Raw genomic sequence first — 14,568 nt, forward strand, 5'->3', positions numbered from 1 at the left:
TCAGCTCCACCCCAAGGGAGGAAGCTTCCAGAAGAAGAACCAAAAGCCGATCCCATCCAGGTCATGCTCTTTTCCCCTAACAGGGAAATCCACCCACTTCCCAGGAACATTGTTAAGCCACAGAACTAAAAAAGCAAAATTCATACTCACAAGCACCGATGCCTTAGTTTTAAATTTCAGGACACCAGTTTTTCTGCAAATCTGCTCATTTCCTGCAAAGAGAAGAAAGGGACGGAGAATCATATTAGCATCTGCTCTGGGTATCCTCAGCAGTTTCCTGGCCGACCTCAGGCTTCTGCACCTTCTCTGTGTTCTCACTCCCAGCAGCACTCTCCCCTCCCCAGGCACACCGCATGCTAGTTGGGTGGGTGCCCCTCGCTCCTCGCAGGATTCCACCCCTCCAGACCTGTGGGCTCGGCCCACGCTGCCTCCCTCTCCCTCCCCGGCGCTGTGCCAGTCTCAGATTGACCACTGCCTCCAATTCCCTGAAGGCGCCCTGGCTTCTTCCCACTCCGGAGTGAGGCCTCCACTTCTGTAGCATGGGGTTGCCTAGCAACCCTGCGCGTGCAGCTCGGAAGGCCTTCCTAAATTGGACCTCACAGCACAGGGCATCTCCTTGTACAGCTGCCTGCATCTTAACAATCTGGCTCTGAATAATAACACAATGGTAATTGCATTCATGGACCCCAAACTACATTTAAATAATGTTCAAGAGCTGACACAAACCAACAAAGGCCAGAAAATGCATCGGGGAGGTTGACTGTAAGGCCAGGCAGGAACGTTCGGGGCGGGAGGGAGTTGACACCAAAGACTTGAGTTAATGACAACGCTAACCTGAACTGTGAATTCTCCTGCATTTCGCCTGAGTGTGTCATCACTGTAATGTGTTGTAATGTGAGTCTGGGCAATTAACGCCCAGAGGCAGTGATGCTTCAAGACAGGATGCCCTTTAGTTCTGCTGATGCATACGTGGATTTTTGGAGGGAGTCAGGAAGTGGGGAGCTCCTTGGACAGGAGGGGAGACTGTTAATGAGTGATTTTAGTTGGCTTTTACAATCGTGGCTAAATACATTTTCGAAGGTGGGGAAAGAACTTACCAAGCAAGGGCACAAAGCATTTGCTACCTCAGCGAGGGACAAATTCGACATGACTGATGCACTTCAGGATAAGAAGTGAAGGCAAAGAGGCCTTGACACTGGCTGAAGCGCAGACTGAGCAGCCTAGCTCGGAATGGGGAAAGGGGTGGGTGCGAGAGGCCAGCTTTGATCTGTGTCCCTGGCAGAGGATACTGTGCAGCTCTGCTCAAGGGAGGAGGGTCTTAGCACACAAGCAGTGGCAAGCTGGCAATCTGCTCCTTGTGGAGCCTTAGCAGTGAGGGCCGGCAGATCAGCTCTGATCATTTGAAAGCTGGAAGCACTTTGTTTTTAAAAAGCTCAATCCTCCTGCAAGGGAATGGGGCAGATATCTGTACATCCACGTTCATCAGCATTGTTCACAATAGCCAAAAGACGGAGGGAAGTCAAACGTCTATTGGGAGAAGAATGGATAAACAAATGTGGTATATACATACAGCAGAATTTTATTTAGCCTTAAAGTGGAAGGAAATTCGGATACAGGCTACAGCATGGATGAACCTCCAGGCCATTATGCTAAGTGAAATAAGCCAGTCACAAAAAGACAAATACTGTATGATTCCACTTATATGAGGTACCTAGAGAAGTCAAATCCATAAAGACAAGAAGTAGAAGGCCAGGCATGGTGGCTCATGCTTGTAATCCTAGCACTTTGGGAGGCCAAGGTGGGCAGATCACGAGGTCAGGAGATGGAGACCATCCTGCCTAACACGGTGAAACCCCGTCTCTACTAAAAATACACACACACAAAACTTTAGTCGGGTGTGGGGGCCGGTGCCTGTAGTCCCAGCTACTCGGGAGGCTGAGGCAGGAGAATGGCGTGAACCCGGGAGGCAGAGCTTGCAGTGAGTCGAGATGGTGCCACTGCACTCCAGCCTGGGCAACAGGGCAAGACCCCGTCTCAAAATAAAAAAAAAAAAAAAAGACAGGAAGTAGAATGGTGGTTGCCAGGGGCTGGGCAGGGAGAGGAGAATGAGGAGTTATTGTTTAATGGGGACAGAGCTTCGTTTGAAAAGATGTAAAAGTTCTAGGATGGATGGTGGTGATGATTGTACAACAGTGTGAATGTACTCAATGAATTACACACTTAACAAATGGTTAAAATAAATATCCCCCTGCAACAATAGCACAGCATACACCTCCACACTGTTTTTCTGCAAGACTTCAGTCCATCTTCATTTTGGAAGTCAGAGTGGCCTGTGTCATTCACAAGCTTGGACAGGGAGACTCACTGGGACCAAAGGACATAATGGACAGTGTGACTGGGCCAGGGAGCCTGTATTAGTCTATTCTCACACTGATAATAAAGACATACCCGAGACTGGGTAATTTATAAAGGAGAGAGGTTTAATTGACTCACAGTTCTGCATGGCTGGGGAGGCCTCAGGAAACTTAAAATCATGGTGGAGGGGGAAGCAAACACATCCTTCTTCACATAGTGGCAGCAAGGAGAATGCAGAGTAAAGAGGGGGAAGCAATCACATCCTTCTTCACATAGTGGCAGCAAGGAGAATGCAGAGTGAAGAGGAGGAAAAGCCCCTTATAAAACCATCGGCTCTCGTGAGAACTCACTTGCTACCACGAGAACGGTATGGGGGAATCCAGCCCCATGATTCAATTATCTCCCACTGGGTCCCTCCCACAGAATGTGGGAATTATGGGAGTTACAATTCAAGATGAGATTTGGGTGGGGACACAGCCAAACTATATCAGAGCCCATGGCTCATAAGCATGGTGTTTGTGCAATGTGGCCTCAGACAGAGAGAGGGGTCTGAGCATTGAGAGACAGGATTCTCCTATTCCCACCTCTTAAAGTCCAAACACCATCACCTTCCAGAACTCAGCCTCCTTCCACTTAGCCAGTCCTATCCCTGTGTCCCCTGTCTGCTCTCCCGACCGGGAACCTGGGCTCCTATTACACTTTCATTGTTACCATTTGTTCACCTCATACCCCCGCCTAGAAAGCCCCTTCCTGTGCCATCTGACCTAATTTTACTCTTTCTACTGGGTCCACATCAAAGTCCACCTCCCTCATCAAGCCTTCCAGATCCCTCCCAGTTGTTCTTTCTCTGAATGCCACAGCCCATAATCAATCACTTCTTAGGTACTATCTCATGTTCTTGTCTGAAAATCTGGTCTCTTCTAATAAGTCCCTGAAAGGAACCCTGAGCAATGATTATTGCTAACATTTTTTTGTCTACCACAAGCTGTAGCTCAGGGCTGAGCACACCATGGTTGCCGGATTGCCTTGCCTCCTTTCTCAGGGAATTCTAACCATAGCTCCCCTGCCCAGGGCACAAAGCATGACTGCTGGCTGCAGAGCCCTGGAGCTAAATATTCCAGGTGAACGCTCAGTTCCTTCCAGTCACTTAGAGGTGTAACTCAATGTGTGCAATAAACAATTAAGCATTTACAGATTTTATTAATTTGGAAAGGTCATTAGAGCTAACAGCTTCTCCAAGTGAGAGTGAATAAATAGCATGGGTAATTTTTTTTCTATGCCCTGGATTTTTTTTCTTGGAATGTACTTTAAGCCTCAAAAATAATGTTAGAAGTAAAAAAGAAAAAAAAATCCAGGCTTTGGAGACAGGGGGAGACTGACAGGGGTTCTGGACAAGCCTCGTCCCCTCCGTCTTCCCATCTGCAAAACAAGGGAGTGGTCTCAAAGGTTCTTCCAACTTAGAAAAATAAAATTATGATTCGATTTTAGGAATGTGAAATTAGCTAGTGACCTTCCAAGTTAGCAGTTGCTGCCTCTCCCCCACCCATCCTTCCAGGTGCCCCTCGCCTTGGATAGATACGGCATGAGTTCACACCTCTGCAGCCAGAACAAGGTCCTTAATCATTTCAGGTGCCTTCCCAGGCCCTGACCTGGGTGCTCTCAATCCCGATGACCTGGCTCGCCTTGCTCTCATTAGATCATTAAGGAATACTCAAAACTAATGAGTTGTTTTCTCGAATCTCCAAAAATGGCTGGAAAGGGGCAGGAGGGCATCATCCAAGCTCTGTCTCTCCTTGGCTCGGTGACCAGCCAGTGCTGTCTGTCAAGGGCTGGCCTCTGCGGGGCAGATGCTCCTGGCTCTTCCCGACAGGTGAGAAACGGAAGCAACATTCAGGGAGTGGAGTGGAGGGGCTCTGGCTCCTGCCTGCTGTCGTGGGGAGAAACACTTGGCCCTTGACCAGAGTGCTGTTGGCCAAGGCTTTTCCTGACATCCTTTTCTCTCCCTATCATCATCCGTCCCTCTTCTCTCTGCCTTGGGTGCGGGCAGATGCTGGGAAGGTGGGAGTGCAGTGTCTGTCTGTGAATGTGTGGCCACAAACACTCTTGCCCCCACCTCCAGACTGCCCGGGATTATCAGGAGCAAGAAAAAGACTAAGTGTGAATCAAGACTCTGTAAGGAACAACATTAATACTAATCTTAACATTACCATTGATATTAACTATATGATGGTTTATGATGAAAGAAGTATTTTCCCACGTATGTATCAGGTAGGTAGAATAGATTCAACGCATTTGTTGAGTACCTGCTGGGGATGCAGATATGAAAAGGTGTGAATCCTGCCTGCCAACTCCTTGCAGGAGGGTTGTAGACAAGATGATGGAGGCACAGAGGAGCTGAGCAATTGTCTTAGTGTCATCCAGCTAGCAGACACTGAAGCAGTGCTCAAACCAAGCCCATGAACTCAGGGGCCCTTTGCAACTCTACCTACATGACTTGTGAGTTTAGTATGAAATTTAGCCTGCATAACATCATTCAGAAGGGAACAGCCACTAGACAGGATGGTTTGGGGACAGTGGGGTTTTATGCCTAGAATGAAACAGCGACTGTGGGCTTCAGTGCATGGGAGGCCCAAGGCACCCCAGAGAGGCAGGCCCTGAGCTGAGCACAGTGCAGAGCCCACTGCAGACACAGCCTTGCTGTCCATGGCCTTTTCGCCCATTGCTAAAGACCCCTCCTCTCAGCAGCCTTTGTAGAGAGGCCTTGAAAGTTGAGGCAAATTCATGACATCTTCCCCCCACCACCCAATCTGCACTAACCTTTCTCTGGCACAGCACTTATAATCGGCATGTGACACAAAATTGGTGTTGTTCTTCTTGGAGTCTCTTTTGGGGAAAACAAGTCCCATGCTTGGGGGAGTCGTACAAATCTCTCACTTTACAACCAAGGCCACGGAAGCCCAGTGGGGCCAAATACCTTGCCTTGAGCACACTAAAGACAAGAGCGGAAGTCAGGTTCCCAAACTCCCTGCCCAGGGCCTGCACACACCCACCTTGCAGAGGTGGGAGGATAGGAACGGGCTGTGCTTTGCTTCCTCTGACCTTCCAGCAGGTGGAAGATGAGCACATGGCCACCCCTCAGTGAGTGTCTGTGGCTGGGAGGATGGCCAGGTCATGGGCCCTGTGGCAGGGTCTGTAGCTCCCAGGAGGCCATAATGCTTGGTGGTTCAGAGGCAGCCTGGCCCTGCCATCGACCAGCTGTGTGACATTGGGCGAGTGACTTAACCTCTCTCTGCATCAGATTTTTACCAGCAAATGGGGCATAATAACGCTACCTACATCCTATTTCACAAGGTTGAAGCAAGAATAAAATAAAAGAACAAGGAGAAACACTTGGTGCAGGACCTCAGCTGGGGCCAGCAAGGCTGGCTTTTCCCTGGGAGGTGAGCTCCATGGTGGTGGGTGGAGGACACTGAGCCACTATGCTTATTGCTCAGTCCTCAGTGCCTCGCATGGGGCAGGCACATAAATGATAGCTGACCACATTCCTGGAGAAAGTACTTCTGGGGCTAGCGGGAGCCCAGCGCTTGGTGAGAACAAGGCCTGGTGTGTTGAGCTTTCATAGCAGGTGGGCCAGCCTCAGTCCTGAGAGGCCCAGGGGTTGTCCAGCTGAGAGTCTGCAGTGACAGGGAGGCAGCAGCTGCCCCTCCCAGGATCCTTCAGAGGCTATGTTTGCTTTATCTCCAATATTAAAATCAACCACCCTTGGAATGCAAAATGGTACAGCCACTGAGGAAGACAGTTTGGCAGTTGTATACAAAGCTAAACACAGGCTTACCATAGACTCCAGCAATCACACTCTCAGGTATTTACCAAACGATTTGAAAACTTATATCCCCACAAAAACCTGCACACAAATGTTTATAGCAGCTTTATTCATAATTGCCAACAACCAGAAGCAACTAGGCTGTCCTTCAGTAGCTGAGTGGATAAATAAACTGTGGAACATCCAGACAAAAGAATGTAATTCAGCGATAAAAAGAAATGAGCAATCAAGCCACAGAAAGATATGGAGGAAATTTAAATTCATATTACTAAAAAACATGAAAGCAGGTGAAAGAAGGCAACTGGAAAAGGCTACATACTGTCTGATTCCAACTATATGACATTCTGGAAAAGGCACGACTATGGAAACAGTAAAAAGATCAGTGGTTGCCAGGGGTTGGGGGAGGAAAGGATGAATAGACAGAGTACAGAGGATTTGTAAGGCAGTGGAACTATTCTGCATGATACTGTAAAGGTGGATAGATGACATTATGCATTTGTCAAAACCCATAAAATGGTACAACATGGACCGTGAACTCCAGTGTAAACGGTTGATGATGGACTTTATTTTATTTTTTGAGATGGAGTCTTGCTTTGTCACCCAGGCTGGAGTGCAGTGGTGTGATCTTGGCTCACCGCAACCACCATCTCCCGGGTTCAAGTGATTCTCCTGCCTCAGCCTCCAAGTAGCTGGGACTATAGCCCGTGGCACCACGCCTGGCTAATTTTTGTCTTTTTAGTAGAGACGGGGTTTCGCCATGTTGGCCAGGCTGGTCACGAACTCTGGACCTCAGGTGATCTGCCTGCCTTGGCATCCCAAAGTGCCGGGATTACAGGCGTGAGCCACTGAACCCAGTGGATGATGGACTTTAGTTCATAACAATGTGTCAATATTGTGTCATCGATTATAACAAATGTGCCACACTAATGCCAGATGGTAATAATAGGAGAAACAAGGCGAGGGAGGGTATTGCAAAGGGATGTGTTGTAAGGACTCTGTACTTTCTGCTTAATTTCTCTATAAATTTAAAACTGCTCTAAATAATAAAGTTTCTTAATTAAAAAAAAATCAACCATTTCAAAACACAACGCTCGGTGCCAATAAGTACAGGGCATCACTGAGTCCCCACTGGACTCCCAGGCCCCATGCTGGGGACTTGGAGGAGGACTATGAGACCTGCACAATCCTTCCAACTTGAAGTGCAACCATGTCTGGCCAAAATGTTAGAGACTGTGTGAGAAAGTCAAGTGGGGAGGCCAGCAGGGCCTCCAGCTGGTGATGCAAACAGGGCTGTGCACCCCAGCAACCCGGGCACCTCTGGCTATTAGGCAACGATTCTACTCTTAATTCACTCTTTCTGAGAATACACCCCGGGCCAGGCACACTCTCCCTGACTTCCAGAGGGAAGATCTATAATAGACTTAGCCCCCTCCTCGCAGGTCTAGAGGCTAGACTCTGCCCAGCCTTTTCCTATTCCCCACACTCCCAACACCAGATATAGTAGGTGTTCAATAAACAGGTATTGAATTAAATAGTAATTATTTGCATGCCTCTTGCTCCCCCATCCAAAAAAAAAATCTGATTATAAGCCCCTTACCCAACCTCCCAACAGAGTACTTGCTGAACAAAATGAATAGCAGAATTCAAGTGGAAGGAACACGCCATAGGAGAAACCTTGTGTTTGTTAATGGGGGCACTTGCCGCAGCGCTGAGAGCATATCTCAGAGGTGACTCCCCTGGCTGCTCCTGCTCTGCTTTGCTCCCCTCCCCAGCAGGATGGACACTCACCAGCTCCTGCAGGGAAGGGTGGAGAGGCCAGGATCCACTGAAACAAGGTGGCAGGCGCGTGGAGTCATCTCTGAGCATCCTGCCTCGTCAGTGTGGAGACAGAAGCAGAATGAAGCCCCTTGGTCCAGGGACCCATCGTGGGGGTGCCTCTGGGAAGCCCAGCAAGCATTTATGGAGGGTCAGCTGGGGTCTACTCCCTGCCACCTAGCCAGCAGGGCATGAAGCCATGGTGTGATTCAGAGGGAGTGGGGGAGGTTGTGTCTGTGTGTGGCTGAGATAATGGAATCCTCCTTCAGTCATTGCTCTGGGGTGACAGCCCCTTAGAAGTCCACATTTCTGTGACCTTGGCCTAGAATCTTAAAATAGCCCTGAGAAAGAGGGAGGGCTGAGCCCAGAGCCAAGGCCAACAGTGGGGCCTGGGCCAAAGGAGGGGAGGGCAGATGAGCCTGTCCAAGGAACAAAGGCTTCATCTCCCTAGTCTGGCTGCCCAATCTGGGTCCTCTGCTCAGTCACGTACATTTTATTTTTTCTAGACTCAGGGAAGTACTCCTGGATTCCCCACCCTACCCCCTGCCCAGACAGCCAGGGGAGGAGGGGTCTCTCACACCAGCTTCTAAGTCATCCTGCAGCTCTCTGTCCATTGCAGGAGCATCCATGGTGAAATATGTGCATCCATGCAGAGTGGTGATATTGGGGGGGTTGTCTGAACTAAAATCTAGAAAGGGGCTAAAGAAGGACTCCACTTTCATAGCTGGGGGGAGGTGTGGTTAGGCCAGTGAACCCTGGTGAGAATTAAGTGCAGGAAGGTGATCATGCCCAGTAAGCTCAGGAGATAATGTGAGAGGGCTCCCAGGAGCAGCAGAGTAAACAGAGGCTTGCAGGATGGGGAGGATTTGGAGAGACAGGGGTGAAGGGCAGTCTAGATAGGGGAGATTCTTAGCAACGCTGCAGAGGCAGGGACAGGCCCAGCATCACCAGGGCAGTGAGTTACCAGGTCTGGCTGGAGCAGATGACATGTGCAGAGAGGATCAGGAAATACAGCCAGGAGGGCAGCTGAGGAACCCCAAATGCCCACCAGCTGACTCTGAGTCTTTGGATAGCTGTGGGGAAGGGAGAACAGATGAGGAGGAGTGGGGGCTGGAGTGCAGCATTTTGTTCGGGCCCTGCAGAGACACATCTGGGAGGGGGGAGGGGGCAGAGGGACTGGCTCAGGCTGAAGTCATCCCCATCCCTGCTTCCCCTTGGCTACTCCCAATTTTGCCAGCTCTGGGAAACTCAGCCAACTAAGCATCTGTGGCCCAAAAATGTAATCTCTGCATACCAGCCTCTGATTCAGAGAAGTAGGAGTGAGTTTCTAGGAGCTAAAGCCCTGGCAAATATACTATGGTAGGGGCCCTCTTAGCTGTCTGGACTAGTGAGCTACCTGAAAGATTTTAACCTTTAATGTATACTTGTACATTCATTCACCAAACTTTTGATGTAACATTAAGGTCTTTTTCTATTTTTTGGTAAATTGTTTCTATTATTATTTCTTATATAAACCATACTCATATGGTGATATGGTTTGACTGTGTCCCCTTCCAAATTTCATCTTGAATTGCAGCTCCCATAATCCCCACGTGTCGTGGGAGGGATGTGGTGGGAGGTAATTGAATCACGGGGGCGGGTTTTCCCCTGCTATTCTCGTGATAGTGAATACGTCTCATGAGATCTGATGGTTTTATAAAGGGGAGTTCCCCTGCACATGTTCTCTTGCCTGCTGCCATGTAAGACGTGACTTTGCTCCTCCTTTGCCTTTTGCCATGATGGTGAGGCCTCCCCAGCCATGTGGAACTGTGAATCCGTTAAACCTCTTTTTCTTTATAAAATTATCAAGTCTCGGATATGTCTTTATTAGCAGTGTGAGAACAGACTAATACATATGGCATTGCCTACAATTTCCAGTTTTCAGGTTTTTTTTCCAGTTGAATGACAAATTAAATACATTGGCAAAATAATCTGAGTGTAAAAAGTCTCCCTAGATTTTTTTGATATTTCCCCAACAACCTTCCGCAGTTGTTTCACCCACACCTAACTCAACAGCATTTTAAAAAAATGACTCAAAATGACTCAAAAATGTTTTTGTGAGTCTTTCCAAAGCTTCAACTTAGTTTTCATAGAAATATTTTCTTCTTTTTTTTTTGCAACAGTATTTAATTGGCTCGTATAATATTTAATTAAATTGCATAATTACAATAGCAAGTTCCACTGGCATAAACAGGTTTGGGAACGAAGCCCAGCTGCCTCCAGGAAAGCATTTGGCTCAGTTGATGGGAGCAGACATGGTGGACATCTTGGACAGCAGCCTTCCTGTCCCAAGTGTTCCTCTAGCTGTGGGTATCAGTCAGGGGGAATGGAGAAAGCTGATAAATTTGGCAAGACAGTTAATTGCAGTTTAGAGGGCATCTAGTGCCCTCCTTATCCAGACCTAGGAGGGCTACTTCTCCAGAGACTAAGGACCTGATGCTGGCGTGCCCACCTTGGTCCAGTCCTCCCCTGGGGCTGCTTCTTCCCTACTCCACCCTTTGGGGAGTGGGCTGTATCTCTCCAGATGCCTTTCCCCTCCGTGCATCCCCACCCAAGACTTCCTCCCATTGCAGCTGTCTAGGAAGGATTTGGCAAACTAACTTTACAGCTTTAGTAACAGACAACAGCCAAATGCACCACTCTCCCAGAGGTGACAGGAAATTCTTACAGAGGTGAGTTTCTAATATGTAATTTCAGGCATCTGCAGTAGGTTGCTTGGGGAAGGATTTGGGGGTCAGAGGGATGTCTAGGAGTCTCTCAATCAAACCATCCTCCTGAGGCAAGGTTTATGTCCAATTGTGTCACCACTGTGCACATGTCCCCATAAGAAGATGTGGCCATGGACTTATCTCTCATTCTTCATGTTCTGAAATCCTTTATGTTGTATGGGATCCTCTCCTCTTTTAACTTCCCTTCTGAAAGTCTTTTTTTTCTAGACCCAGCTCTATGGGTCACATATAGCAAAAGTCAATATTTAACCCAAATGCAATCAAATCAATGAACCACCCAACCGACCAACCAACCAATCTCAAGTACAGTGTTAGCAGGCACCTGCAACTCATGAAGAGAAGAAGGAAAATGCCCTTCAGAAGAACATATCTGTAGTGAATATTTGCTACTTTGAACCATCCACCTTTCATTCTGCCTTCCTCTTGGAAAGAGAAAGCTAATTTCCTTCCAGATTACCACCTGGCCCCCACAGCCAATGTGTTTCAGGGGTGGGTCATGGTTGGCTTAAGTCAATCAGCTCAACTCTGTTCCCTGGCCATGGTGACGAGACCAAATTCTGTCACATAAGATGCAAGGAGATATTTGCTGGGGACTTCTGGGGAAGATGCTCCACTATTGGAGATGTGGAAGGTGCATGCAAGGCCTGGAGCTGCTACAGCCATTTTGTTACCATAAGAAGTCCAGTGAGCAATGCTGAGCTAGTCACAGAAAAATGGAGCTATGGACCAGATCAAACTGCTCCTGAAGATCATCCTGCCTCCAAACTTTTCATTTACCTAAGTCAATAAATTACTTTTATTGTTTTGAATTGGCTAACTTTTAAAAATCAAACTGATAAATATACATGGTTTTACAAAATCAAAAATAATAAAAGCTCAGCAATGAAAAATAGCAGCCCCTGCTCCAGCCCTCTCCACACTGAGCCCCAATTCCCAGAGATAACAGCTCTCAATTTTTAAAAAGCCACTTCTCCTGTTCTTCACTGACATATTTTTAAATAAAATGCTGTATTGGTCAGCTAGGGCTGCTGTCACAAAAATGTCATAAACTGTGTGACTTTAACATCAGAACTCTGTCATAGTTCTGGAGGTTGGGAGAGTTCAAGGTCAAGGTGCCGGCCAGTTGAGCTTCTGCTGAGGGCTCTGCTCTTGGTTTCAGACACCACCTTCTCACTGTGCCCTCACATGCCAGAGAGAATATGGTGTCTCTTGTTAGATGGACACTCATCCCATGGGATCAGGGCTCCACCTTTATGACCTTGCTTAATCTTAATTCCTTCCTTACTCCAAATACAGCCATATTGGGAGCTAGGGCTTCAACGTAAGAATTATAGAGGGACGCAGTTCAGTTCATAGCACATTTCTAGATTTCCTACTTTAGATATTATCTATTAGTGTCTCATAATGAAAATGAGGTTTTATCTCCCTCTAACCACATGTTTCTGTTCCCTGTATCTTCCTGATACCATCATTTTTAGTGAAATCAATTGTCAGTGTTTGCAGTATTGTGATGAGGTAGATATGATTCATGGATGAGCCCAAGATACGATTTCCCTTCTTGCATAACGTTGTACTTTTCCTTTCATTGTTAAAAACAATGGCTTTATATGCACTTAACTCTTATTTACACATAAACTGACTTCCAGGTCTGTTAAAATCCCTTCCTAGACAGTTCAGCAAGTTAGGAATCTGTCCATTCCTTTTTTGTTTTTTCCTAGAATCACCCCGTCTAGAGTTCCCCATCTTCCAACTCCAGTCCTAGACCAAGTGCTCCGAAGCCTGGTGCACAGCTGTCACCTGGATTCTTGCATTGGACCTCCAGACACACTGCATCAGTTTTGAGTGCTGCTCTAACAAATTTCCACAAACCAAGTGGCGTTAAGACAACACAGATTTCTTATCTTAGAGTTCTGGAAGTCGGCAGTTGGGAATGGGTCTCAGCGTGCTAAAACCAAGGTGTCGGCAGGGTTGCATTCCTTCTGGAGACTCTCAGGAAGAATTGTTTCCTTGACGTTTCCAGCTTCTAGAGGCCACCACATTCCATGGCTCAGAGCTCCCTTCCTTCATCTTCAAAGCCTGCAACCTCGGGCGAGCCCTTCCCATATTGCCTCCCTCTGACCTCTCTTCCATTTCCCTCTTTCATGTATAAGGACCCTTATGATCCAATCCAGCACATTCTGATCACCCAGAGTGATCTCCCCATCTCAGGGCCAGCTGATTCATAGCCTTCATTCCATCTACCATCTTCAATCCCTTCTGCCGTGTAACCTAATGCTTTCACGGGCCCTGGGGATTAGGATGTGGACATCTTTGGGAGTCCGTTATCTTGTCTACCCTACACACCATGCTTGTTTCTGGTTTACTCTGGTTTCAGTGGCATGAATGCTCCTCTGGAAGCTTCCTAAGAAAGGCTGCATTGGAGGCACATCATCTGAGCCCATGCCTACCTGAAACGACTTTATTCCTCTCATTCTTGACTGGCAGGAATAGAAAGCGAAGCTGGAAACCACTGTCTTTTGGAAGGCTGAAGGCACTGTCCCAGTATCTTCTAGATTCCAGGAACGCTGGTAGAAAGTCTAACGCTGTTCTGTGTTCCGATTTTTGCAGGCAACCTCCTTTTTTTCTCTCTGAAGGTTTTATAACTCTTCTCATTATCTCTAGTATTCTGAAATTCCACAATGATGTGCCCCGTTGTGGGTCTGTGCCATTCATTCTCGCAGTCTGGAAGCTCTTGTATAACTTCTCTGATACTTTCCTCTCCTCGGGTTTTATTCTCCATTTCTGGAACTCCTACTGCTGGCCCTCCTAATTTCCTTAATTTTTTCAAATCCTCGTTTCTAAATCATTGTCTTCTTTTCCCAGATTCTGAGAAAGTCCATCATTTCTCTCCCTCAAATCTTCTACTGAACTTTAAATTTCTGCTATTATATGTTTAATTCCTTATTCCTTGGATGTTTCTTCTTTATAACCTTCCATTCTCACTTTATGGATGCATTATCTCCTCTTATCTCTCTGAGGACATCAATTACAGTTTTTTTGAAGTTTTCTTCCACTCCTGGGCTTGGCTCTATTCCTTCGAGCTCTTTTTCTGTTGTTGTATAATTGTTTCCTTTTCCTCCCCCTCCTCCTCCCCCTCCCCCTCCTCCTCATTCTCCTCCTCCTCCTCCTCCCTTCTCTTTCTCTCTGTCTCCTGTTAGAGGTTTCCTTTCTACAAATACCAGCTGATACTTCACCACCATTTATAGTTAAGAGTAAGACACTAAAAAGTTGGTCATTTCTCTGTGGAGGATTAGGGAGGGATCTGGTCATTTTCCAGAGGATATGATCCAAGAAGTTCCAGGCTCGGAGACACTGCTTACGGCTGAGGGAAGGCTTGAGCGCTATACTCAAAATGAAAGAAGGTATTCAAAACTGCATGCTGAGTGGTGACACTTCTAGCACTTCTCTACTTCGGGTGAGAATTTGAGGAAATGTATTTGTGTGTGTGTGTGTGTGTGTGTAATTTTTTTTTGACTCTTGGGCCAGTCAGTTTACTTGCAAAGGAACCCTTAGCCACCCTGCCTGGAGAATAGACCCTGGCTGCCAGTATTCTTGGAGCCCAGCATATGACACCTATTTTAGAACTGCACGACACTGGGATTTCCCAAGGGACTCTAAAGAGTGAATTAACCGTGAAGAGTCAGCAAGAAACCCTTCTGGAGTAGGCACAGTGACCCCAAACCATCCACATCTCCCATCTGGCTGTGCCCCTTTCAGGTTCATATGTCAGAAAACCCAACCCAGACATATTTAGTGACCCACACTCCA

At 47.3% G+C, this 14,568-nt stretch overlaps 1 protein-coding gene across 3 annotated transcripts in view; it reads right to left on the minus strand.

Moving 5' to 3' along the window:
• Positions 1–14,568, minus strand: part of ZBTB7C (zinc finger and BTB domain containing 7C) — a 386,806-nt gene that overhangs the window by 158,875 nt on the left and 213,363 nt on the right. For all 3 annotated transcript variants that reach the window (XM_016933665.4, XM_016933664.4, XM_054672018.2), the window contains exon 3: positions 151–212. The gene's annotated coding sequence lies outside the window, so the exon portion shown is untranslated. The remainder of the gene's footprint in view (positions 1–150; positions 213–14,568) is intronic.

Source organism: Pan troglodytes, chromosome 17 (assembly GCF_028858775.2).
Source record: "Pan troglodytes isolate AG18354 chromosome 17, NHGRI_mPanTro3-v2.0_pri, whole genome shotgun sequence".
In the NCBI taxonomy this organism is placed as follows: domain Eukaryota; kingdom Metazoa; phylum Chordata; class Mammalia; order Primates; family Hominidae; genus Pan; species Pan troglodytes.